We start from the raw sequence: 23,283 nt of genomic DNA, 5'->3' as shown, positions 1-23,283 counted from the left end.
CGTCTCAGCGGCTGACGTGTAACTGATTCTCCGAGCACTTCTGACCCCCTTCAATTACCATCTTGTGGAACTTGGGTCAATCCTTCCCTGCTGCAGGGATGTCGTTTAGCCAGTGGGCGTGTTTCCTCTGCATGGTTGGGTCCGAGCCAGTATTTCTGCCATCGTGTGTCTGGAAGTGAGTCAGAAACGCACCAGCAGTGCAGTTGCGACGGAGCAGCAGTCGCACAGACCAGCAGGGAGTCGGTCGGTTGCTGGGGACCAGGGATGATATCTCCGTGCAGCACGGTCGGCTCACAATCATTAATAATGAAGGATTTGATGTTGGCTGCATCTGGGTCACAGAAGAAGCACACATCCACCTGAGTGGAGTCATGAATAAACAAAACTTCCGATTTTGGGGTTTCGAAAATCCCCATTTGTGTGAAGCGAAACCTCTATATTCTTCCAAAGTTTCTGTTTGGGCTGCAGTATTCAGCAGAGTCATTATTAGCCCATTTTCACTTGTGAACACTACATTGCAGTTTTGGAACAATTTCTTGCCACGCATCTAGCACTGGAGGATCTACCAGGCACCAAGTGGTTCGTGCAATACAGGGCCAGACTACATCGCACCGAACAACTGTTTCCCTTTTTTTATGAATACTTTGGGAAAAATCATTGCGTTGGATTATTCCAAATTTACTGCTGCAGCAATGGATTGGCCTCCATATTTGCCGGATATGACTTCTCGTGACTACTTTTTGTGGACCACATTGAAAGACACTGTCTACTGGAACCATCTCGCCATGCTGGACGAGCACGAGTTGTCAATCTGCGTGGCATCTGAATCCATTTTTGTTGAGACACTACAGGATGTGATGGCTAATTTCATTGTTATTTTTCAGCACCTCCATACTGCAAATGGTGGATATTTTGGGAAGATTGTGATCTGATTGCAAAGACTGCTTACAAAGGACAAGTTTTATTATTCACACTGATATTGTATGAGCTGCACAGAGTGCAGTGCCATCTATTAGCAGATTGTCAAAGTACTTGGAAACTTCTGCACAACATTCTCACAGCTTTCACAATAAACATACCTTTTGTGGAACACTTGTATCAATCTTATTTGTCGAGATATCGGATTTTAAAATCAGGGACTCCTTTGCTAAACACGCTGTATGAGAGTCATACTAATGGAAATGTGAATTGTACCCTAGTCATGGCTTTGCTTACGTTTGATAGTGTTGTGTCAGCTACTGTGAGAGTCAGCACAAACACAAACAAGGAAGGGGAGAGGTTGTGATGGCTGGTGGCAGACATTCAAAATGATTTGTATATAATGCTTTAAGATTAACTGATCACTTTATTTTTAAAAAGGAAAGAAACTTAACTTCTTGTATCTCATACATGCAATTACATTTATCCACTACTAGTTCGGGTACCCGGCTTCACTCTCGGAGTTGATATGATATTGTGTGGTAGTTGGAATAAAAGGATGAACTTTAAAGTATAAAAGGTAAAAAATTTGTTTACCAAGTATTGTAAATAGTTACAATATTTTTCTAAAGTACAAGAGGTAAAAAAATTATTGAAAACATATTCCAACTATTTACTGTATTAGTTTATAAACTACGTTTTTCATTTTGTTATCCCGGGTACATAGCACTTTCGTAACTGTAAAACTGTAGGCTAATTTGATTTGAAATTTCAGTCTTCTAAATTGGAATGGCAGTTAAGTAGAGATCAGTGGTAATCTGGGGATAAGTAATGTGTGTCCTTTGTGCTTACCAGTCATAAGTTCGGCTTGTATGACGTTATTCGATAGCTGTTTGACAATCATCCTTGCTCCATTACATAGTTTTGGTGAGCTGAGATTTCTAAGTAATATGATCGAAGATCCAGTTTTAAGTCGAAGACAGAGTAATGGTGTTCCTGATACTCACAAAGAGTTTAGAAATTCTGTGGGGAAGTTTGATCGATTTGTATATTCTTCTTCACTGGGAATTTTATTTTGATTATTAAAGTTGGTATCATCGACAATATTATTTTTAGTTGCCAGAATTGCCCTTCAAGTAGACAGTCCAGATTGGTACAGTTGTGAACAATGTTTGGATCGCTTGGTCAATGAGTTCATTTGCAGTGGCTAAGTTGCAGAAATCATTGTCGAGTTTCGTGAGGCCGCTCATCTGGTCAATAGGATATGCGCCTTCACCTATTTGTAAAAGTTGTTGAGCAAAATGTGCTGTTGTTTTGTCTTTTGATAGTTCAACTCTTATATTTTTTGTTAGTCGCAATATTTGTATGTGTAGCCAGAGATGTGACTTTTTTAAGCATGTATTGATCTCATCTACCAGCGATGACTTGGGCATAAATGGAAGCGTTTGTCGAAAATCTCCTAAAACTGTGAGTAGAGCTCCTCCTATCACTTCAAAGTTTCCTCGCAAGTCTTGTAATGTTCTGTCCGTAGCTTCGAGTGATTTTTATGTGCAATTTGGCATTCGTCCCAGAAGATAATTTTAGGTAGCTTTAGAAGTTCACCCCATCCAGATGCTCTTGAGATTTTATATACCGGGAATTGTTCTTTGGCTATATTAAATGGTAGTTGTAAGAATGGGCAGTTCATCCTCCTTCCATAAGTGTGCATGCAATGCTGGATGATGCCAGTGCAAGTGCGATGTGTTGTTCAGCTCGTATTTTTGCTGACAATGGATTAATTAGGGCTGCTTGGTGCGTCCACTCATACTCTTTGATGGAGTCCCATGGCTGTTTTGAATTCAATGGGTTACGTATTGTTTGAATTATGGTGAATAAACCTCTCATTTGTTCAACCAAGACTGTGAGTGAGGCTTCCTGTTGTGTTAATTACCAGTGGTTGTCATTTTCCACGAATCCTAAGCATTGACATGCTTCTCTATGCATCTGGCATAGGTAACTGTCAACAGTCTTGAGATCTGTGAAACTTGTTGATCCCCATATTTTGTGCAGCAACATGTGGAGACAGAAACATTCGGCATTGTTTGGATGTACGGTGTATACTCAGCCTAGTGTGCCAGTTTTCATGATTCCTGTATGATCTTGTATTGGAATGCCTTGTTTTCATCGTTGAAAGATTTTTCTTGTTGTGTTCCACGTATAGCACATAGGGACATCGACATGTAGTAATGTTTTCGCGAATGGATCTGTTTGGTACAGTTGGTAAAAAGATGTTAATGTTTTGTTCTGATGTGAAATTTTTATGGTGGAGTCTTTTGTGAGGTAACTCTCTGTCCATTCTCCAAATGTACCGCTAGATGTTGCACAGTTGATTAGCATATGTGTGTGGGAAAACTGAAAATCTGCCACGTGCTTCGTTACTGTCCCTTTTGGAACATGAGGATCTCATCACTTCTGTTCCGTTGTTCGCTGTCTTTTGACAATTTGAAATACTGCCATGTCATTGCCCTTGTTCACATGCTTGCAGACGTATATGATGATGGATTTCACTGATTTGCAGTATTCTGCGTTTGTGTGTGCTTGGAACATTTTGGAAAGTGATGTATTACATGGTACTACCCATTGTCTATCTATTTCCACTTTGTTGCTGCCTTGTATGTGTAGTTTTGCTCGTATCTGGGTGTATTTGGAATAGCCATCAACTCCGGTTTGTGTGTCAGCCAAGTATAGTTTTGGGTGTTTTTTGTACATTTTCCAGGCTCGCATGGTGGATTGGGAAATATGGATTGGGTGATTTTGTCGATATCTGTGGGATCAATTCTGTCGTGTATCAATACGAGATTACGTCAGTGAGTTAGTACTAGTTTTTGCCATTCGATTGTGTACATCGAGCATCTAACAATTCCAAAGATGTGATAATTTGTGATGATGTCAATAAATCTGAATTGTTTTTGTCGGAAAACTCAGTGTAATATGTCATGTCGATGCATGGGGGCTTGACCGTATCTTAGTTGTTCTTTGATTTCTGGCCAGGCTGAGTTGCATGTGAATGTTATGAAGATGTCAGGTCATCCATATTTTCTTAAGTAGGTCATGGCATCTTGAATGTAACCCTGCATGTGTCTTGGATTTCTTATGTGTGATGAGGGCAAGATTACCATTGCTTCAGTGTCGTCAATGTCTCAGTCATTTATGATTGCGTCTCGAAGGTGGAGATAGTTTTCCTTGCGTAATTTCTTCTTATTCATTGTTATATAAAGCATCCATTCTGCTTCTGTTTTTGCTTTCATACCTACCAGCAATTGTTGGAATAAATTGCAAGTGCTGAGAATGTGATTGTATGTTTCATTGTCCCTGATTGTTAAGCGGTAGGCACAGAACTCCTTGAAAGTGACTTTTTTGTTTGTTTCTATACCTGTTACAGGTTTAGATTAGATTAGATTACATTAGATTCAGTTTTCATTCCATAGACCCAAAAAATGAGATGATTCTCATGGGTGTGGAACATGTCAGAAAGTATAACATAAAACATTTGAATATAATACTTACTACCCTGATCATTTGTCAGGAGATTGTCAAAATAGAGGAATACAATGTGGTAAACTGGAAAGGCTAATATTTACAGAATTAACATGCTGTCAGAATGAAACATTGTTATGCACTATTAATAAATTTATCATACACAAAATACCTAATCTTGACTGTTGTGACCAAGTGCTGTCAAAACTGAAACGTAACAGACATTTTTACTTAAGCTGGCTTAACAGTCTCTGTTAAGATATTCATCTATAGAGTAGAAGGAGTTGCCTATCAAAAAGTCTTTCAAACTCTATTTACACTGTGCTTTATCTGAAACCAAGTTTTTAATGGTCGCTGGCAATTTATTGGATTTAATTAAAATGATATCCTTCCTCTCTGTGTAGAAATATTAACAGATATTTGAGGGCATCATATGAATGGTGTGTCTCTGCAGTGTGTCATAGTCCTTCTCTTTGTTGTACAATTATGTCTCGGCTTGTGTTTTCATTGTCCACATTTACGATGGCAACTTTGTCTATCTGGGGTACATTTAATTGATGTTCGTCTCCTTCAGGTGGTCTTTTGTCGGCTTGAATTATAACTTTGTAGTCATCAGAAATCATTTGGTCTGGTGCTGTTTTGAATGTGTGAATCAGTTGATTATATTTGTGTAAGATCCACTGTACATCTTGGACTACTACTTGTCTCAATCCACCGATATTTGTGCATTGCTGATCAATTCCTGGTTCTTCACTTCTAATGAAATATACTTATAGAAATTTAGGGTCTTTGTTGGGTAGTGGTAGTAATGATCCCTTGTTGGGATAGATTTGTCCTTGGATGAAAAAAAAAAAATCGATTTCATTCTTATTAATGTTGATCAAAGCGACACCGAAATAGTCATTTGGAAGCAGGTGTTGTGCATTTTTATCTTTCGAAGAAAGTGATTCTGGAGTTTTCTTGGTCATGTAATTTAAAAAAAAATTCCTGCAGACATGCTTCCTGTGGTTGTAATCGAATTTTTCCATTCATGCAACAGATCCTGGTATTCCTCTACTGAATTTTTTCACATTACAAAATTGGCAGATGTCCATTTTCCCGATTACTGTTTACTTGTTCTTGTCCGCACTTCTGACAGGGTGATATTTTCATGGCTGGCCAGAGTTCGCAATCTTTTAATATGAGATTGCGTCACAGTTCTTGATTCTTCAATCAATTCATTGCGTTGTTCTTTGGTTCTCTGCTTTTCATGGTGCTCGTCATCCATTGGAACTTGAACGTGCTTCGAGCTCTTTGTTTGTCTTGATTTTTCACTGCTCTTTCTATTTTCACTGGTTTGCTTCAGAACTGGCAAGATCTCCTCCTCTTTTACATTTGGGCATTCTCTAAAATATAAATCAAATCAACTTTTTACTAGCAAATACACTAAGTACTCTTTACACACTTTTCTCACTTTATTTTCGATTTATATTCTGTAACTGATCGCTTTGAGTACTCACACTTCACTGTTTTTATTCACTCACTGCAATAATTTCTCGTTTCCTTTCTTCGTCATGGATAAGAAACTGTTCCAGACTATTCCTGAGCATTCCAGAACATCCCTGATCATTGTGGAACATGTTGGAATGTTGTGGAATGGTCTCGAATACTCTCAAATGTTCTAGAAATTTCTAGAGGGGGCAAAACTTCCCAGGCCTTATATCTCCAAAAGCACGCCGTTCAGGTAAAAACGGGAATCTTCTGCATGGGTGAGGGATAGAAGGCTACCGCACCATATAACTCCCTTGATCGAACTGGGACCCGTTTCTAAGATGTAGCAGCATGCACACTGTGCACTTACTTTTATAATATATAGGGTGTTTCAAAAAGAATATAGCCTACATATTTTGAATGCATATATTTATTAAACTTTAAGACATATGAATATGAAACTTTACACACACATTTATGAACCTCTCAAGTTCAGATTACAGATGTTCAATATGACCGCCATCATCGACACGAGCAATATCACATCGCCACTCAAATTTCTCCCATACTCGGGCAAGCATGTCCTCCGTCACTGATGTTATGGCAGTACGGATCCAGTTCTTCAACTCTTCCGGGTTCTGTGGGAGTGGTGGTGCCTAAACGTTGTCTTTAACAAAACCCCACAGGAAAAAGTGAGAAGGTGTCAAACCCATTGACCGTAGAGCCCAGCTCTGAGACATATTAAGTCGCAAGCTCCTTGATGACCAATCCAATGGTTCGGTAGAGTTTCATTCAGATATTCACACACTTGGTGGCTCCTGTGAGGGGGTGCCCCATCTTGTTGAAAAATGAAGTTGTCTTCCTGCAGCCTCTGAAACGACCAGTTTTGTAACATAGTGAGGTACTACTGACTGTAAACCATGTTTCCCTAAAAGAAGAATGGGCCATAAACAGATGATCAGGATATCACACAAAACACATTGACTTTGGGCGAATCTCGTACGTGTTCCATGGCTGCATGTGGGTTCTGTAGGCCACAAAATCGAACACTGTGTTTGTTTACCTGACCACTAACAAGGAAAGTCGCTTCATCACTGGACACGGTGCATTGTGCGAAAGTTTTGTCAATAGCATGAAGAATCTTGTTACAAAATGTCACATGTTTGCATTTGTCATCTGGATGCAGAGCTTGTAACAGCTGTAAATTGCACCTCTTAATAACCAACTGACATCTCAAAACACACCAAATTGTTGTTGTAGGCAATTGTAAACCCAATTGGCACGATGAGTTGATTTTGAAGAACTACGTCAGAATTCGTGCAACATTTTCTTCAGGAACACGAGGGCGGCCAGGACTATTTCCTTTGCATACACATCATGTATCTAGAAACTGTCGATACCATCTGTGAATGTTCCACCCATTTGGAGGATTAATTTGGTACCCCAGCCTGAAACACCTTTGCACTGTAGTCATGTAACTGCACTTTTCAAACTCGAAAACACAAAATGATTTCTGCTGTGGAGTAGCCATTTTAAACATATGACGGTTACCAAGGAAAACAGAAGACAACTGACATCTAACGGCTATTAATATAAACTCCAGTAGCCGAGCTGAGATGCAGTGATCGATAGCTTGGACAAAATAATACTTTGTAATATGTATATTCTTTTTGAAACACCCTTTATACAGGGTGTTACAAAAAGGTACGGCCAAACTTTCAGGAAACATTCCTCACACACAAATAAAGAAAAGATGTTATGTGGACATGTGTCCGGAAACGCTTGATTTCCATGTTAAAGCTCATTTTAGTTTGTTCTTCCACCTACGCTCAATGGAGCATGTTATCATGATTTCATACGGGATACTCTACCTGTGCTGCTAGAACATGTGCCTTTACAAGTACGACACATCATGTGGTTCATGCACGATAGAGCTCCTGCACATTTCAGTCGAAGTGTTCGTACGCTTCTCAACGACAGATTCGGTGACCGATGGATTGGTAGAGGCAGACCAATTCCATGGCCTCCATGCTCTCCTGATCTCAACCCTCTTGACTTTCATTTATGGGGGCATTTGAAAGCTCTTGTCTACGCAACCCCGGTACCAAATGTAGAGACTCTTCATGCTTGTATTGTGGACGGCTGTGATACAATACGCCATTCTCCAGGGCTGCATCAGCGCATCAGGGATTCCATGCGACTGAGGGTGGATGCATGTATCCTCGCTGACGGAGGATATTTTGAACATTTCCTGTAACAAAGTGTTTGAAGTCACGCTGGTATGTTCTGTTGCTGTGTGTTTCCATTCCATGATTAATGTGATTTGAAGAGAAGTAATAAAATGAGCTCTAACATGGAAAGTAAGCGTTTCCCGACACATGTCCACATAAGATATTTTCTTTCTTTGTGTGTGAGGAATGTTTCCTGAAAGTTTGGCCGTAACAATTATAAAGAATGTAGCAACCGGGCACGGAAACATAATTTGTTTATCTTGTTGCAAATCAATTTCGACTGATATCAGTCATCATCGGTGCATTTTTCTAACCAATACATGCCATAAGTAGAAGTACTGCCAAGGACAGTACTTCTACTTACGGCATGTAGCGGTTGGAAAAATGCACCGATGATGACTGATATCAGTCGAAATCGATTTGCAAGATAAATAAATTATGTTTCTGCAACTGGTTCTAACATTCTTTATAATTTTATATTCCACGGTTGATGCACAGAAAGGGAACCTCATGGAGCCCAACATTCGAAACCCTTTATATTGATTTCAAGTTGAAGAACTGAGGCTAAGTATCATCTTGCTATTGCTCAGTACTGATGCTCTTGAAGTCTGCGCCAAACTGGATCAACCAGCGATGGGCGGCTGGGTAATTCAGCATTGACAGGAGGCACTTCCTGGAGGTGTGGTGCTGCTCGCTCTCTACATTGGTGTTAGCAGCGCCATCTTGATGGCATTTTGTGGTGCTGCACTGGTCAGTGTGCAGTCGATGCTTTAGGACTACATAGATACAGTAGAGCAGATGTCTGCCAGATTAAACCAGGAAAATTATTCTGTGTCTATGAAATATTCATTTACAGCTGAACTTTAAAGTACCTTCTGTTCCACTGCATACTTAATTGCTGCTGAAACACCATGATTTAAAAGTGCTTAAGTAGGAACAGCTTTCATTTTATTGTAATGCCGTGGCCTTATCACATCTTCTGGTAGGTTCCAGACAATTTTTAATTTTTTCCTCTCTGTCAAAATTATACAGTTTTTCAAAAGGCTCAATGCAGACGGTTGGGCATGGCAAACGACTGACTTTAACAACTTATTTGGGAAGAATAATGTGGTCATAAATTGTTAAATGATTTCTTAGATTTTGAAATACAATTTCTTTACACCATACTTGCAATTCATCTGAAATTGATCAAGTGTAAAATCTATATAAATAAGAATGTAAATGTTCCTTAGCTTGAAAATTGTGAATCTCCGAAAGTGTGTATGTAACTTTTGAGATTTTTTTGTAGCAACATTTCCCTAGTATTACATTTGTAAAAATTTATATATTACATATATTAAAAATAGGAAGCCTATATAAAAACACACACACATTCCAGCACAACGTTGTGTCAAAATTCGAAAGCATTCAGTCAAAAACTCTCAGAGATGTGTGATTAGAAACTTTTACAGTTTCTATATAAGTACAAACATTGATGTTCGTTTCTTCAAAATCTCAAACCTCTTGGATTACTTTGAAATTTTGACACAACATTCCAATCAAATACTCATGTGATTTTATATATACCTACTGGAATGCCATCTGGTAAATATGTAATAAAAGGGGAAACATTATGAAAATGTAAAATGTTGGTTTCTTCAAAATCATTAATCTCTGAAAGTTCTTGACCAACTGCTTTGAAATTTTGACACTACATTGATTCTAATACAGGCATATTTATGGATATCTAATTCTTTAATACATACATATTTTAATACATATAAATATATGTCATTTCTAAAGGGAAAACGTTGCTGTCAAAATATCAAAATGGGCCTTTCTGAAGTACTTCAAATTTTTGCACGTTACTGCAACAATGAATGTTCATACACATATAGACAAATACTTTTTAATATATAATTACATATACAATACTAAAATGTTATTAGCAAACAGGAAACTTGTATTTATCGCTTATAGGTTTATGATTAGAATAGTACTACAGAATCTGAATCGGCAATAACAATAAGCAAGGCTCAAGGTCAGAGAGAGGAGGGAAGAGGAGATGGACAGAGGGGTGTGTGGCAACGGACATGGGAAGTGGGGGGAGATGAACAGACAGATGAGGTAGAAGGTGGAGAGAGCATGAGGAGATGGAGAGTGGAGAGACGGGGTGGAGGAGAAGATGCACAGAGTTAGGGGGCAGGAGGAGTTTCAGAGAGAGAGAGAGAGAGAGAGAGAGAGAGAGAAAAGGTGGACAGAGGGGGGGATGGACTGGGAGAGGGGGAGAGAAATGGGCAGTAGGTGATGAAGAAAGAGAGAGAAGGGGAGGAGGTGATGGACAGAGAGTGGGGGAATGAGTAGGAGATGGACAAAGAAAGGGGATTTGGGAAATGGACAGAGACAGGGGAAAGGAGGAGAGTAGGATGTATCGCACACATGTTAGAAATGTGTGCTTTCTCCTTTTTTTTCATTCCCAATGAAGCAGACTAAGCCACAGCAAAGTGTGACTGGATACAGTCAGTAAAGTTAATAAGTGGAAATAAACATTGAAATGTAATATGATATGGAATTTAAAGCTCTTACTTAACTCTATTACAAATTAAGGAGACAGTTTTATCAAGTGCAGAGAGCAGGAGGAATAAGGGGAGGGGGGGAGGCAGAATTATATGGGGCCAACCTTGCACTTGCAATCCAGCTCTCTACCAGTTGCACTACAAACAAACTTGTACTAGGCAAGTAATAATTCTGTACAAAAGTTACTTTCAGTTAATCGACAATCCTAGAAATATTTATTTATTTATTTCACATATTCTAGCACACTTGTGTGGAAATGTATCTTTCCTTCCATTTCGCTGCAACCTTATTTTGCATCTTTCTGCATGCCTTTCGCTTTGTGGAAGTCAGAAAAACCTGTTACCACGATCTGCCTTCGAATAGCAGTTTAGTGCACGACACTGACTTTCTTCACCACAGAAAAGTTGACACTTTTTGTTAGGCTCTTATATTAACATAAAATAAATCTGATTGTTTCACACATTCACACACATATCCACGTATTGTTGATATATGTCCGACATGAATACATGTCGCGAGCTTGAGACGCGGCTCAAATGCGTGGGTATTCGCGTTCTCAACGACGTGGGACAAGGGAAGATTAAGGTTACATAATTGATAACAGCCTATGCTGATCAAGAATGGATATTGCAAATAGCAAACGAAACAATATTTCTTACACAAAATCTCTTTCCTTTGGAGATATACATTGTAATTCCCATATTTGGAATAGGCATCGGTGGTTCAGTGGTAGAATGCTCGCCTGCCACGCGGGCGGCCCGGGTTCGATTCCCGGCCGATGCAAGATTTTTTACATGTGTACTTCCTTTCCACGAAGCGCAATATATATATATATATATTTGTTTCAATAATATATATATATATATATATATATATATATTATTGAAACAAATTTAACCACTAACTGCAGTTTGTAAAAATTAATGACGATGTTCAATCAGTTGTTCGTGGTGCATTTGACACAGTAGTTTTCTATGACAGTAGAGAAGCTATCCACCATTTACACACTGCAAGTAATAGAAAAGAGACCTAAATTCAGTAGTGTGGCCTTATAATGTGTGGTCTGAGATAATCGCTAATTACAACAATCCTTCCAAGTAAGTTCTTGTGTTACATGGGACCGTCAGCGAGAGCGCATCGCTAGCTCCTGCTACTACTAAGGCGAGTACACCGTTTGCTTCTTACATATTTTACAAACAGCAGCGACTTATTTTCAGTTATCTGTGTAATTACTAGTTTATTTTTGTAATTTCTTGCGTGTTCGAGTGCTTACTAGGTAGAACCTTTTATTTCAATAACAGTGTTTTTGTACTTATTTGCTGCGCTTAGCTTTTAAATAGTTTTTCTGGGAAAACCTAGCGTAGTTTTCGCGTCTCGTATTTCAGTGAGTGTTTCTTGATTATCAGAGTAGCTCATCAGAAGATTATCTTGGGAATTTGTCACCGTATAGAGTAGGGTAAACATAGTCATGTGTAGGGACTGTGGTTGTTGTGAGCGGACGCAAGGAGAATTGGCCACTCTTCGGGGACAGGTGGAGGCTTTGTCTGTTAGGCTCATCGAGCTCGAGGCGCAGGCGTCGGCTCGTAGTGGCGTTGGGGCAACTGTGGTGAGACCTATGCCTACTTCGGTGGCCTTGGAATCACATGGAACCCCTGATGTCGCTGCGTCTTCCGGCAGTGAGCATCTTACCGGTCAGCCATCACTCCAGGGTGAATGGCGGACAGTGGTGGGCTCGCGCGTGCCTGGCCGAAAGGCGAAGGTGGGATCTGGCCGCGTGGCGGCTGCCTTACCCCTTTCCAACAGGTACGGGGTGCTTCCTAGTGGTGATGACATCGTTTCCGAGCCACCACAGGATGCCTCGCCTGTTGGGCCAGTGGCCGATTCTCCGGCAAGGTCCCGACAGTCACAGAGGGCGGGCCTATTAGTTATAGGGAGCTCCAACGTTAGGCGGGTTATGGAGCCCCTCAGGAAAATAGCGGGTAGGTCGGGGAAGAATGCCAGTGTGCACTCGGTGTGCTTGCCGGGGGGTCTCGTCCGTAATGTGGAGGAGGCCCTTCCGGCAGCTATTGAACGCACTGGGTGTGACCGGCTGCAGATAGTAGCACATGTCGGAACGAATGACGCCTGCCGCTTGGGTTCTGAGGCCATCCTTGGTTCCTTCCGGCGGCTGGCTGATTTGGTGAAGACAACCAGCATCGCACGCGGAGTGCAAGCTGAGCTTAATATCTGCAGCATAGTGCCCAGAGTCGATCGCGGTCCTCTGGTTTGGAGCCGTGTGGAGGGTCTAAACCAGAGGCTCAGACGACTCTGCGACTATAATGGTTGCAAATTCATCGACCTCCGTTATTGGGTGGAGAACTGTAGGGCCCCCCTAGACAGGTCAGGCGTGCACTACACACCGGAAGCAGCTACTAGGGTAGCAGAGTACGTGTGGCGTGCACACGGGGGTTTTTTAGGTTAGAGGGACCCCCCCTTGGGCGAAACGATAAAATACCTGACGGCTTACCAGAGAGAACATTATCATCGTTGATAAAGAACGTCCGTCCTCAGAGACCAAAAACAGGAAAAGTTAACGTAATATTGGTAAACTGCAGGAGTATCCAGGGCAAGGTTCCTGAATTAGTATCTCTTATTGAAGGAAATAGTGCGCATATAGTATTAGGAACGGAAAGTTGGTTAAAACCGGAAGTGAACAGTAACGAAATCCTAGACACAGAATGGAATATATACCGCAAGGATAGGATAAACGCCAATGGTGGAGGAGTATTTATAGCAGTAAAGAATTCAATAATATCCAGTGAAGTTATTAGCGAATGCGAATGTGAAATAATCTGGGTTAAGTTAAGTATCAAAGGTGGGTCAGATATGATAGTCGGATGCTTCTATAGGCCACCTGCATCAGCAACCGTAGTAGTTGAGCGCCTCAGAGAGAACCTGCAGAACGTCGTGAAGAAGTTTCGTGATCATACTATTGTAATAGGGGGAGACTTCAATCTACCAGGTATAGAATGGGATAGTCACACAATCAGAACTGGAGCCAGGGACAGAGACTCTTGTGACATTATCCTGACTGCCTTGTCCGAGAATTACTTCGAGCAGATAGTTAGAGAACCAACTCGTGAAGCTAACGTTTTAGACCTCATAGCAACAAATAGACCGGAACTTTTCGACTCCGTGAATGTAGAAGAGGGTATCAGTGATCATAAGTCAGTGGTTGCATCAATGACTACAAGTGTAATAAGAAATGCCAAGAAAGGAAGGAAAATCTATTTGCTTAACAAGAGTGATAGGGCACAAATCGCAGAATATCTGAGTGACCACCATCAAACGTTCATTTCTGAGGAAGAGGATGTGGAACAAAAATGGAAAAAATTCAGAAACATCGTCCAGTACGCCTTAGATAAGTTCGTACCGACTAAGGTCCAAAGCGAGGGGAAAGATCCACCGTGGTATAACAATCATGTACGAAAGGTACTACGGAAACAAAGAAAGCTTCACCATAGGTTTAAGAGTAGTCGAATCATAGCTGATAAGGAAAAGCTGAACGAAGCGAAAAAGAGCGTAAAGAGAGCAATGAGAGAAGCATTCAACGAATTCGAACATAAAACATTGGCAAACAATCTAAACAAGAACCCTAAAAAGTTTTGGTCATATGTAAAATCGGTAAGCGGATCTAAATCCCCTATTCAGTCACTCGTTGACCACGATGGCACCGAAACAGAGGACGACCGAAGAAAGGCAGAAATACTGAATTCAGTGTTCCGAAACTGTTTCACTGCGGAAAATCGTAACACGGTCCCTGACTTCAGCCGTCGCACGGACGCCAAAATGGAAAATATTGAAATAAACGATATCGGAATTGAAAAACAACTGCTATCACTTAGTAGCGGAAAAGCATCCGGACCAGACGAGATACCCTTAAGATTCTACAGTGATTATGCTAAAGAACTTGCCCCCTTTCTATCAGCAATTTATCGTAGATCTCTGGAAGAACGTAAAGTACCTAGCGACTGGAAGAGAGCACAGGTCGTTCCCATTTTCAAGAAGGGTCATAAATCAGATGCGAATAATTATAGGCCTATTTCACTTACGTCAATCTGTTGTAGAATAATGGAACATGTTTTGTGTTCTCGTATTATGACGTTCTTAGATAATACAAATCTCCTTCATCATAACCAACATGGATTCCGCAAACAGAGATCATGTGAAACTCAGCTCGCCCTATTTGTCCAAGAAATTCACAGTGCCGTAGACACTGGCGAGCAGATTGATGCCGTATTCCTGGACTTCAGGAAGGCATTTGATACGGTTCCGCACTTACGTTTAGTGAAAAAAATACGAGCTTACGGAATATCGGACCAGGTTTGTGATTGGATTCAGGATTTCCTAGAAGAAAGAACACAACATGTCATTCTTAACGGTTCAAAATCTGCAGATGTAGAGGTAATTTCGGGAGTACCGCAAGGAAGCGTGATAGGACCTTTATTGTTTACAATATACATAAATGACTTAGTTGACAACATCGGTAGCTCCGTGAGGCTATTTGCAGATGACACGGTTGTCTACAAGAAAGTAGCAACATCAGAAGACTCGTACGTACTCCAGGAAGACCTGCAGAGGATTAATGAATGGTGCGACAGCTGGCAGCTTTCCCTAAACGTAGATAAATGTAATATAATGCGCATACATAGGGGCAGAAATCCATTCCAGTACGATTATGCCATAGGTGGTAAATCATTGGAAGCGGTAACGACCGTAAAATACTTAGGAGTTACTATCCGGAGCGATCTGAAGTGGAATGATCACATAAAACAAATAGTGGGAAAAGCAGGCGCCAGGTTGAGATTCATAGGAAGAATTCTAAGAAAATGTGACTCATCGACGAAAGAAGTAGCTTACAAAACGCTTGTTCGTCCGATTCTTGAGTATTGCTCATCAGTATGGGACCCTTACCAGGTTGGATTAATAGAAGAGATAGACATGATCCAGCGAAAAGCAGCGCGATTCGTCATGGGGACATTTAGTCAGCGCGAGAGCGTTACGGAGATGCTGAACAAGCTCCAGTGGCGGACACTTCAAGAAAGGCGTTACGCAATACGGAGAGGTTTATTATCGAAATTACGAGAGAGCACATTCCGGGAAGAGATGGGCAACATATTACTACCGCCCACATATATCTCGCGTAATGATCACAACGAAAATATCCGAGAAATTAGAGCAAATACGGAGACTTACAAGCAGTCGTTCTTCCCACGCACAATTCGTGAATGGAACAGGGAAGGGGGGATCAGATAGTGGTACAATAAGTACCCTCCGCCACACACCGTAAGGTGGCTCGCGGAGTATAGATGTAGATGTAGATTCCACTGACCAATGGCAGCGCTCAGTCGTCGGCAATGCAGACATAAAAGGTTGTCACTACCTTCTGTATTCAGGGCTTTCGTTCCTGTTTGATCAGGTTCCACACTGGGGTCCTGTGTGAATGCTCTTTCCAATGGAATAGAAAAACGTATGTAATTTAATTCACACACAGTTCGGACAGCCAACGTTGAAAATTCTTGCGTAATTAGACACAATGTCTGCCACAACGTAACAAAAACAGCGTCTGGGTATGTGAAGACCTCGGCTGTAAATAATGGTAACTACGAAATAGCAGTTAATCTGTTGTTAAGAAGTACGATGCAATGTTCCTTCGGACGTGCACTGCATCCAAACAGTACTCGGAATGTCCAGCTGCACCGACTAATCGCCGTTTCAGCCTTAGCCAATAGGCGTCATTATATGCCGATATCGAAGGGCATATCGTGAGAACATCGCTCGCCCTCCCTTTCTCAGTTTCCGTGACCGGAGCCGCTACTGCTTAGCCAACACCCCTCCACCTCCCCCCTTCATCCCATTTGCCAACGGCGTTCGTCGTCATGGACGGTCACCCATTCAAGTGCTAGTCAAGCCCGACAGAGCTCTACTTCGGTTGTTGTTGTTGTTGTTGTTGTGGTCTTCAGTCCAGAGACTGGTTTGATGCATCCCTCCATGCTACTCTATGCTGCGCAAGATTCTTCATTTCCAAGTAACTACTGCAACCTACGTCCTTCTGAATCGGCTTAGTGTATTCATCTCTTGGTTTCCCTCTATGGTTTTTACCCTCAACGCTGCCCTCCAATACTAAATTGTTGATCACTTGATGCCTCAGAACATGTAATACCAACTTATCCCTTCTTCTAGACAAGTTGTACCACAAACTCCTCTTCTCCCCAATTCTTTTTAGTACCTCTTCATTAGTTATATGATCTACCCATCTAATCTTCAGCATTCTTCTGTTGCACCACATGTTGAAAGCTTCTATTCTGTTCTTGTCTAAACTAGTTACTGTCGATGTTTCACTTTCATACACTCCATACAAATACTTTCAGAAATGACTTTCTGACATTTAAATTTATACTCGATGTTAAAATAATTTCTCTTCTTCAGAAACGCTTTCCTTGCCATTACCAGTCTACATTTCATATCCTCTCTACTTAGACCACCATCAGTTATTTTGCTCCCCAAATAGCAAAACGCATCTACTACTTTAAGTGTCTCATTTCCTTATCTAATTCCCTCAGCATCACCTGATTTAATTCGACTACATCCCATTATCCTCGTTTTGTTTTTGTTGATGTTCATCTCATATCCTCCTTTCAAGACAATGACCATTCCGTTCAACTCCTCTTACAGGTCGTTTGCTGACAGAATTACAGTGTCATCGGCAAACTGCAAAGTTTTTATTTCTTCTCCATGGGTTTTAATTACTACTCCAAATTTTTGTTTTGTTTCCTTTTCTGCTTGCTCAATATACAGATTGAATAACATCGGGGGTAGGCTACAATCCTAATCACTGCTTCCCTTTCATGCCCTTCTTATAACTGCCATCTGGTTTCTGTACAAATTCTAAATAGCCTTTCGTTCCCTGGATTTGACCCCTGCCACCTTCAGAATTTGAAAGAGAGTATTTCAATCAACATTGTCAAAAGCCTTCTGTAAGTCTGCAAATGCTAGAAACGTAGGTTTGCCTTTCCTTAATCTATCTTCTAAGATAAGTCGTAGGGTCAGATTGCCTCACGTGTTCCAACATTTCTACAGAATCCAAACTCATCCTGCCCCAGGTCGGCTTCTACCAGTTTTTCTCTTCGTCTGTAAAGAATTCGTGTTTGTATTTTGCAGCCGTGACTTATTAAACTGATAGTTTGGTAATTTTCACACCTGTCAACTCCTGCTTTCTTTGAGATTGAAATTATTATATTCTTCTTGAAGTCTGAGGGTATTTCACCTGTCTCATATATCTTGCTCACCAGATGGTAGAGTTTTTTCAGGGCTGGCTCTCCCAAAGCTACCAGTAGTTCTAATGGAATGTTGTCTACTCCTGGGGCCTTGTTTCGACTTAGGTCTTTCAGTGCTCTGTCAAATTCTTTACGCAGTATCATATCTCAAATTTCATCTTCATCTACGTCCTCTTCCATTTCCATAATATCGCCCTGAACTACATTGCCCTTGTATAGATCCACTATATACTCCTTCCACCTTTCTGCTTTCCCTTCTTTGCTTAGAACTGGTTTTCCGTCTGAGCTCTTGATATTCATGCAAGTGGTTCTCTTTTCTCCAAAGGTCCCTTTAGGTAGTATCTATCTTACCCCTAGTGATATATGCCTCTACATTCTTACATTTGCTTAGCCATTTTGCACTTCCTGTCGATCTCATTTTTGTGACTTCATTTTCCGCATTTTTATATTTTCTCCTTTCATCATTTAAGTTCAATATCACTTCTATTATCCAAGGATTTCTACTAGCCCTAGTCTTTTTACCTACTGGAACCTCTGCTGCCTTCACTATTTCATCTCTCATAGCTGCCCATTCTTCTTCTACTGCATTTCTTTCCCCCGTTCTTGTCTTTCGTTCCCTAATGCTCTCTCGGAGATTCTCTACAACCTCAGGTTCTTTCAGTTTATCCAGATCCCATCTCCTTAAATTCCCACCTTTTCGCAGTTTCTTCAGTTTTAATCCACAGTTCATAACCAATAGATTGTGGTCAGAGTTCACATCTGCCCCTGGAAATGTCTTACTGTTTAAAACCTGGTTATCTGACGGAAATCGGTGTCACCACTGTGACAAGGACGCTGGCGGGCTTACGGTGCTGTTTCGTATTTATTCGTCAGTACCAGGCCCTCGACTCTCAATAAATATGCCATTCCTGGAGGGGAATGTACGTCATGCACGAGTGCAGGTTGTGACACACAGACGACAACATATGGAAGCTCGGGTGTAGCCATGATTCGAGAACGGATAGCCGCAGTTGTTAAGGTGACAGCTGGTGACAAGAGGGAGATCTGGGTTCGATTCCCAGTCGGACACAAATTTGCACTTTCGTCATTCCAGTATACAGCCGATGGTGGTTCATACTCGCAATTGCAAATACATTTCCTGTAAATAATGGTAAGGCATAGTCGATGAGATGCAGTTATTGCCTGTAAAACATTGCACGTAATGCGCTTTATTGATATTAGTTGACAGTCCCACGATTAACCCAGAAATAGCAGTTCTCTCTCTAATTTCAGATTGTCACTAGTGACACTTTTGTCAGGGTGTGTGCGTTTAAGCAATAATAAGAGACGAAAACGTAATTGACAGTAGTAGTAACGTGTGCGGTGTTCGTGCCAAGTAAATGCTTTTCAAGGACGATTTGTACAAATGTGAGGATGACTTGGGAAAACGACAATGAGACTGAATATGTTCCTGGACGCAAACGCTCATCAAAAGTTGTCGCTGATCAGGTAAATGTGAATTATCGCAGTCTTTGTGAGTTTACATGATAGAAATTCTTAACATCGTTCACGTGCTGTAGAAAGGCGACAGTAAAATTAATTTTATTTTCTTCTTCTTCTTCTTCTTCTTCTTCTTTCGTTTCACCCTCTTTGGGGTACGCTGGATCAATCATTTCTTTGTGCGTTGTTCTTTTCTTAGGGCCCAGTATTTATTCATTCATTCTGATCTTCTTCTCCTCTCTTCTTCCGAGATGAAGGATTTGGATTTTTGTGTGGATTTGTCTCGGAATCTTATGTTTTTATCTTTAAAATTAATTTAGCTGTTCGAACAGTAAGTGAATTTTCTGAAATCTTTAATTCTACTGGGTCTTTCTCAGTTTCTTTAAACCAGTTGGGTTTCGTTTTGCGGTTACGGAAGAAGTCAAAGATTTGTTTAGTTAATCTGTTGGAATTCATTCTGAGAAGATGACCATAAAAATTTATTTTCCTTTTTCGCATAGAATCTGAAAGTTTTTCAGTTTTCTTGTAAAGAGTTTCTTTTTGATGTATATAATCTTACTGTCTTGAAATTTTGGCCCAATGATTTTTCTTAAAAATTTTCTTTCCTTTAGCGCAAGTTTCTCCATTTGGCCTTTGAAATTCATGTTAAGTGTTTCTGCTGCATACAGTGCTTCTGGCTTAATCACTGTCTTGTAATGTGTAATTTTGGACCCCATGAAATTTAGTATTGGAGGGCAGCGTGGAGGGTAAAAATCGTAGAGGGAGACCAAGAGATGAATACACTAAGCAGATTCAGAAGGAGCTGCATCAAACCAGTCTCAGGACTGAAGACCACAACAACACATGAAAGGGATTTTTTGTTGTATGTATTTTTTGTTAGTTGGAAGGCCAATTCAAGTTTATTTTTTCTGGTTTCCATTGCTTTGCTTTCCCCAGCATTGTACTAATCCATTCTCCGAGATATTTGAATTTTAGTTTCTACTGAACCATGGATTAATTTTTGATAGGGTTATGTTTCATTACTGCAAAAATTGGTAATGCAGATCTTAGTATCATAAACTGAAACAATTCAGACTTGGCTTATTCGAGCCATGCTGGCACGTGACGATAGGTCCACAAGTGTTCAGTGGTCAGAAAATTGAGCTTCAGCTGCAGTGGTAACCTGTTTCGGGCCGACACATCCATTTTCAAACTACACCCCTAAAACTGTATGTATGTCGATATTGTAGGTTCTCACGTGCTTACAGATATACCTTGCTATTAACCGTAATTATTCATACAATATAGTGCCAATACGCACAGTATAGTATAAGTGGACAACAAGGATCCAGACTGATCTTGGCCCATGCGTCCGTTGCTGCTGATAGACACAATCAAACTGACAAATGTTAGCTGCAGCAGTCAGTAGGACGCCTTTGTAGGTGTCGCCAACATACATATGTGCATGCGCCCGTGGCTGCCTATTAATTTTCTACGGTGTTGCCCCAACCGTTGTGTTTTTATTGATAAGATCTTAAAAGTAAAGAAATATCAAATTTACCATCACATAAAATGTTGACGATCTTGTTTTACAACATAACGTGACAACCAAATGAAAATATCAATTTTACATTACAGGAAATATTAACAGCTTTTTTCCAAAATACGTTAGCGCCCAAATGGAACATAGAAAGCTAGGAGGCGATGACATAGCACGCCCTCGTGTATACAACACCGTATTTTTGTAGGAGGGCATAGTACCAAGCATTACCACCTTGCATACAAGGAGTTGATGCTACACCCTTATTGCACATTAGCCACGTACTGTCTATACTAAATTATGAGTGTAACTTTTGGTATCAAACCCAAGTGAAGCATTAAGTAAATATAACACAACACTGTACTGCGCATCATCATTCATGGCGCGAAAGCCGCATTCAAAGCCAGACATTATATCTGCGTTTATCTCTACATCTACACTCCTGGAAATGGAAAAAAGAACACATTGACACCGGTGTGTCAGACCCACCATACTTGCTCCGGACACTGCGAGAGGGCTGTACAAGCAATGATCACACGCACGGCACAGCGGACACACCAGGAACCGCGGTGTTGGCCGTCGAATGGCGCTAGCTGCGCAGCATTTGTGCACCGCCGCCGTCAGTGTCAGCCAGTTTGCCGTGGCATACGGAGCTCCATCGCAGTCTTTAACACTGGTAGCATGCCGCGACAGCGTGGACGTGAACCGTATGTGCAGTTGACGGACTTTGAGCGAGGGCGTATAGTGGGCATGCGGGAGGCCGGGTGGACGTATCGCCGAATTGCTCAACACGTGGGGCGTGAGGTCTCCACAGTACATCGATGTTGTCGCCAGTGGTAGGTGGAAGGTGCACGTGCCCGTCGACCTGGGACCGGACCGCAGCGACGCACGGATGCACGCCAAGACCGTAGGATCCTACGCAGTGCCGTAGGGGACCGCACCGCCACTTCCCAGCAAATTAGGGACACTGTTGCTCCTGGGGTATCGGCGAGGACCATTCGCAACCGTCTCCATGAAGCTGGGCTACGGTCCAGCACACCGTTAGGCCGTCTTCCGCTCACGCCCCAACATCGTGCAGCCCGCCTCCAGTGGTGTCGCGACAGGCGTGAATGGAGGGACGAATGGAGACGTGTCGTCTTCAGCGATGAGAGTCGCTTCTGCCTTGGTGCCAATGATGGTCGTATGCGTGTTTGGCGCCGTGCAGGTGAGCGCCACAATCAGGACTGCATACGACCGAGGCACACAGAGCCAACACCCGGCATCATGGTGTGGGGAGCGATCTCCTACACTGGCCGTACATCACTGGTGATCGTCGAGGGGACATTGAATAGTGCACGGTACATCCAAACCGTCATCGAAGCCATCGTTCTACCATTCCTAGACCGGCAAGGGAACTTGCTGTTCCAACAGGACAATGCACGTCCGCATGTATCCCGTGCCACCCAACGTGCTCTAGAAGGTGTAAGTCAACTACCCTGGCCAGCAAGATCTCCGGATCTGTCCCCCATTGAGCATGTTTGGGACTGGATGAAGCGTCGTCTCACGCAGTCTGCACGTCCAGCACGAACGCTGGTCCAACTGAGGCGCCAGGTGGAAATGGCATGGCAAGCCGTTCCACAGGACTACATCCAGCATCTCTACGATCGTCTCCATGGGAGAATAGCAGCCTGCATTGCTGCGAAAGGTGGATATACACTGTACTAGTGCCGACATTGTGCATGCTCTGTTGCCTGTGTCTATGTGCCTGTGGCTCTGTCGGTGTGATCATGTGATGTATCTGACCCCAGGAATGTGTCAATAAAGTTTCCCCTTCCTGGGACAATGAATTCACGGTGTTCTTATTTCAATTTCCAGGAGTGTACATCCATACTCCCCGAGTCACCTGACGGTGTGTGGCGAAGGGTACCTTGAGTACCTCAATCGGTTCTCCCTTCTATTCCAGTCTCGTATTGTTCGTGGAAAGAAAGATTGTCGTTATGCCTCTGTGTGGACTCTAATCTCTCTGATGTTATCCTCATGGCCTCTGCGCGAGATATACGTAGGAGGGAGCAATATACTGCTCGACTCCTCGGTGAAGGTATGTTCTCGAAACTTCAACAAAAGCCGGTACCGAGCTACTGAGCGTCTCTCCTGCACAGTCTTCCACTGGAGTTGATCTATCATCTCCGTAACGCTTTCGCGATTACTAAATGATCCTGTAACGGAGCGCGCTGCTCTCCGTTGGATCTTCTCTATCTCCTCTATCAACCCTATCTGGTACGGGTCCCACACCGGTGAG

General features: G+C 41.8%; 1 non-coding gene across 1 annotated transcript; it reads left to right on the top strand.

Annotated features, from left to right (window-relative positions):
• Positions 1-11,403: 11,403 nt before the first annotated feature.
• Positions 11,404-11,474, top strand: Trnag-gcc (transfer RNA glycine (anticodon GCC)). The gene has a single exon. It is a non-coding gene; the product is annotated as a tRNA-Gly (tRNA).
• Positions 11,475-23,283: the final 11,809 nt, after the last annotated feature.

Source organism: Schistocerca nitens, chromosome 12, assembly GCF_023898315.1.
Source record: "Schistocerca nitens isolate TAMUIC-IGC-003100 chromosome 12, iqSchNite1.1, whole genome shotgun sequence".
In the NCBI taxonomy this organism is placed as follows: domain Eukaryota; kingdom Metazoa; phylum Arthropoda; class Insecta; order Orthoptera; family Acrididae; genus Schistocerca; species Schistocerca nitens.
Note: the sequence above shows the minus strand (reverse complement) of the source record. Positions and strands in the feature narration are given on the sequence as shown.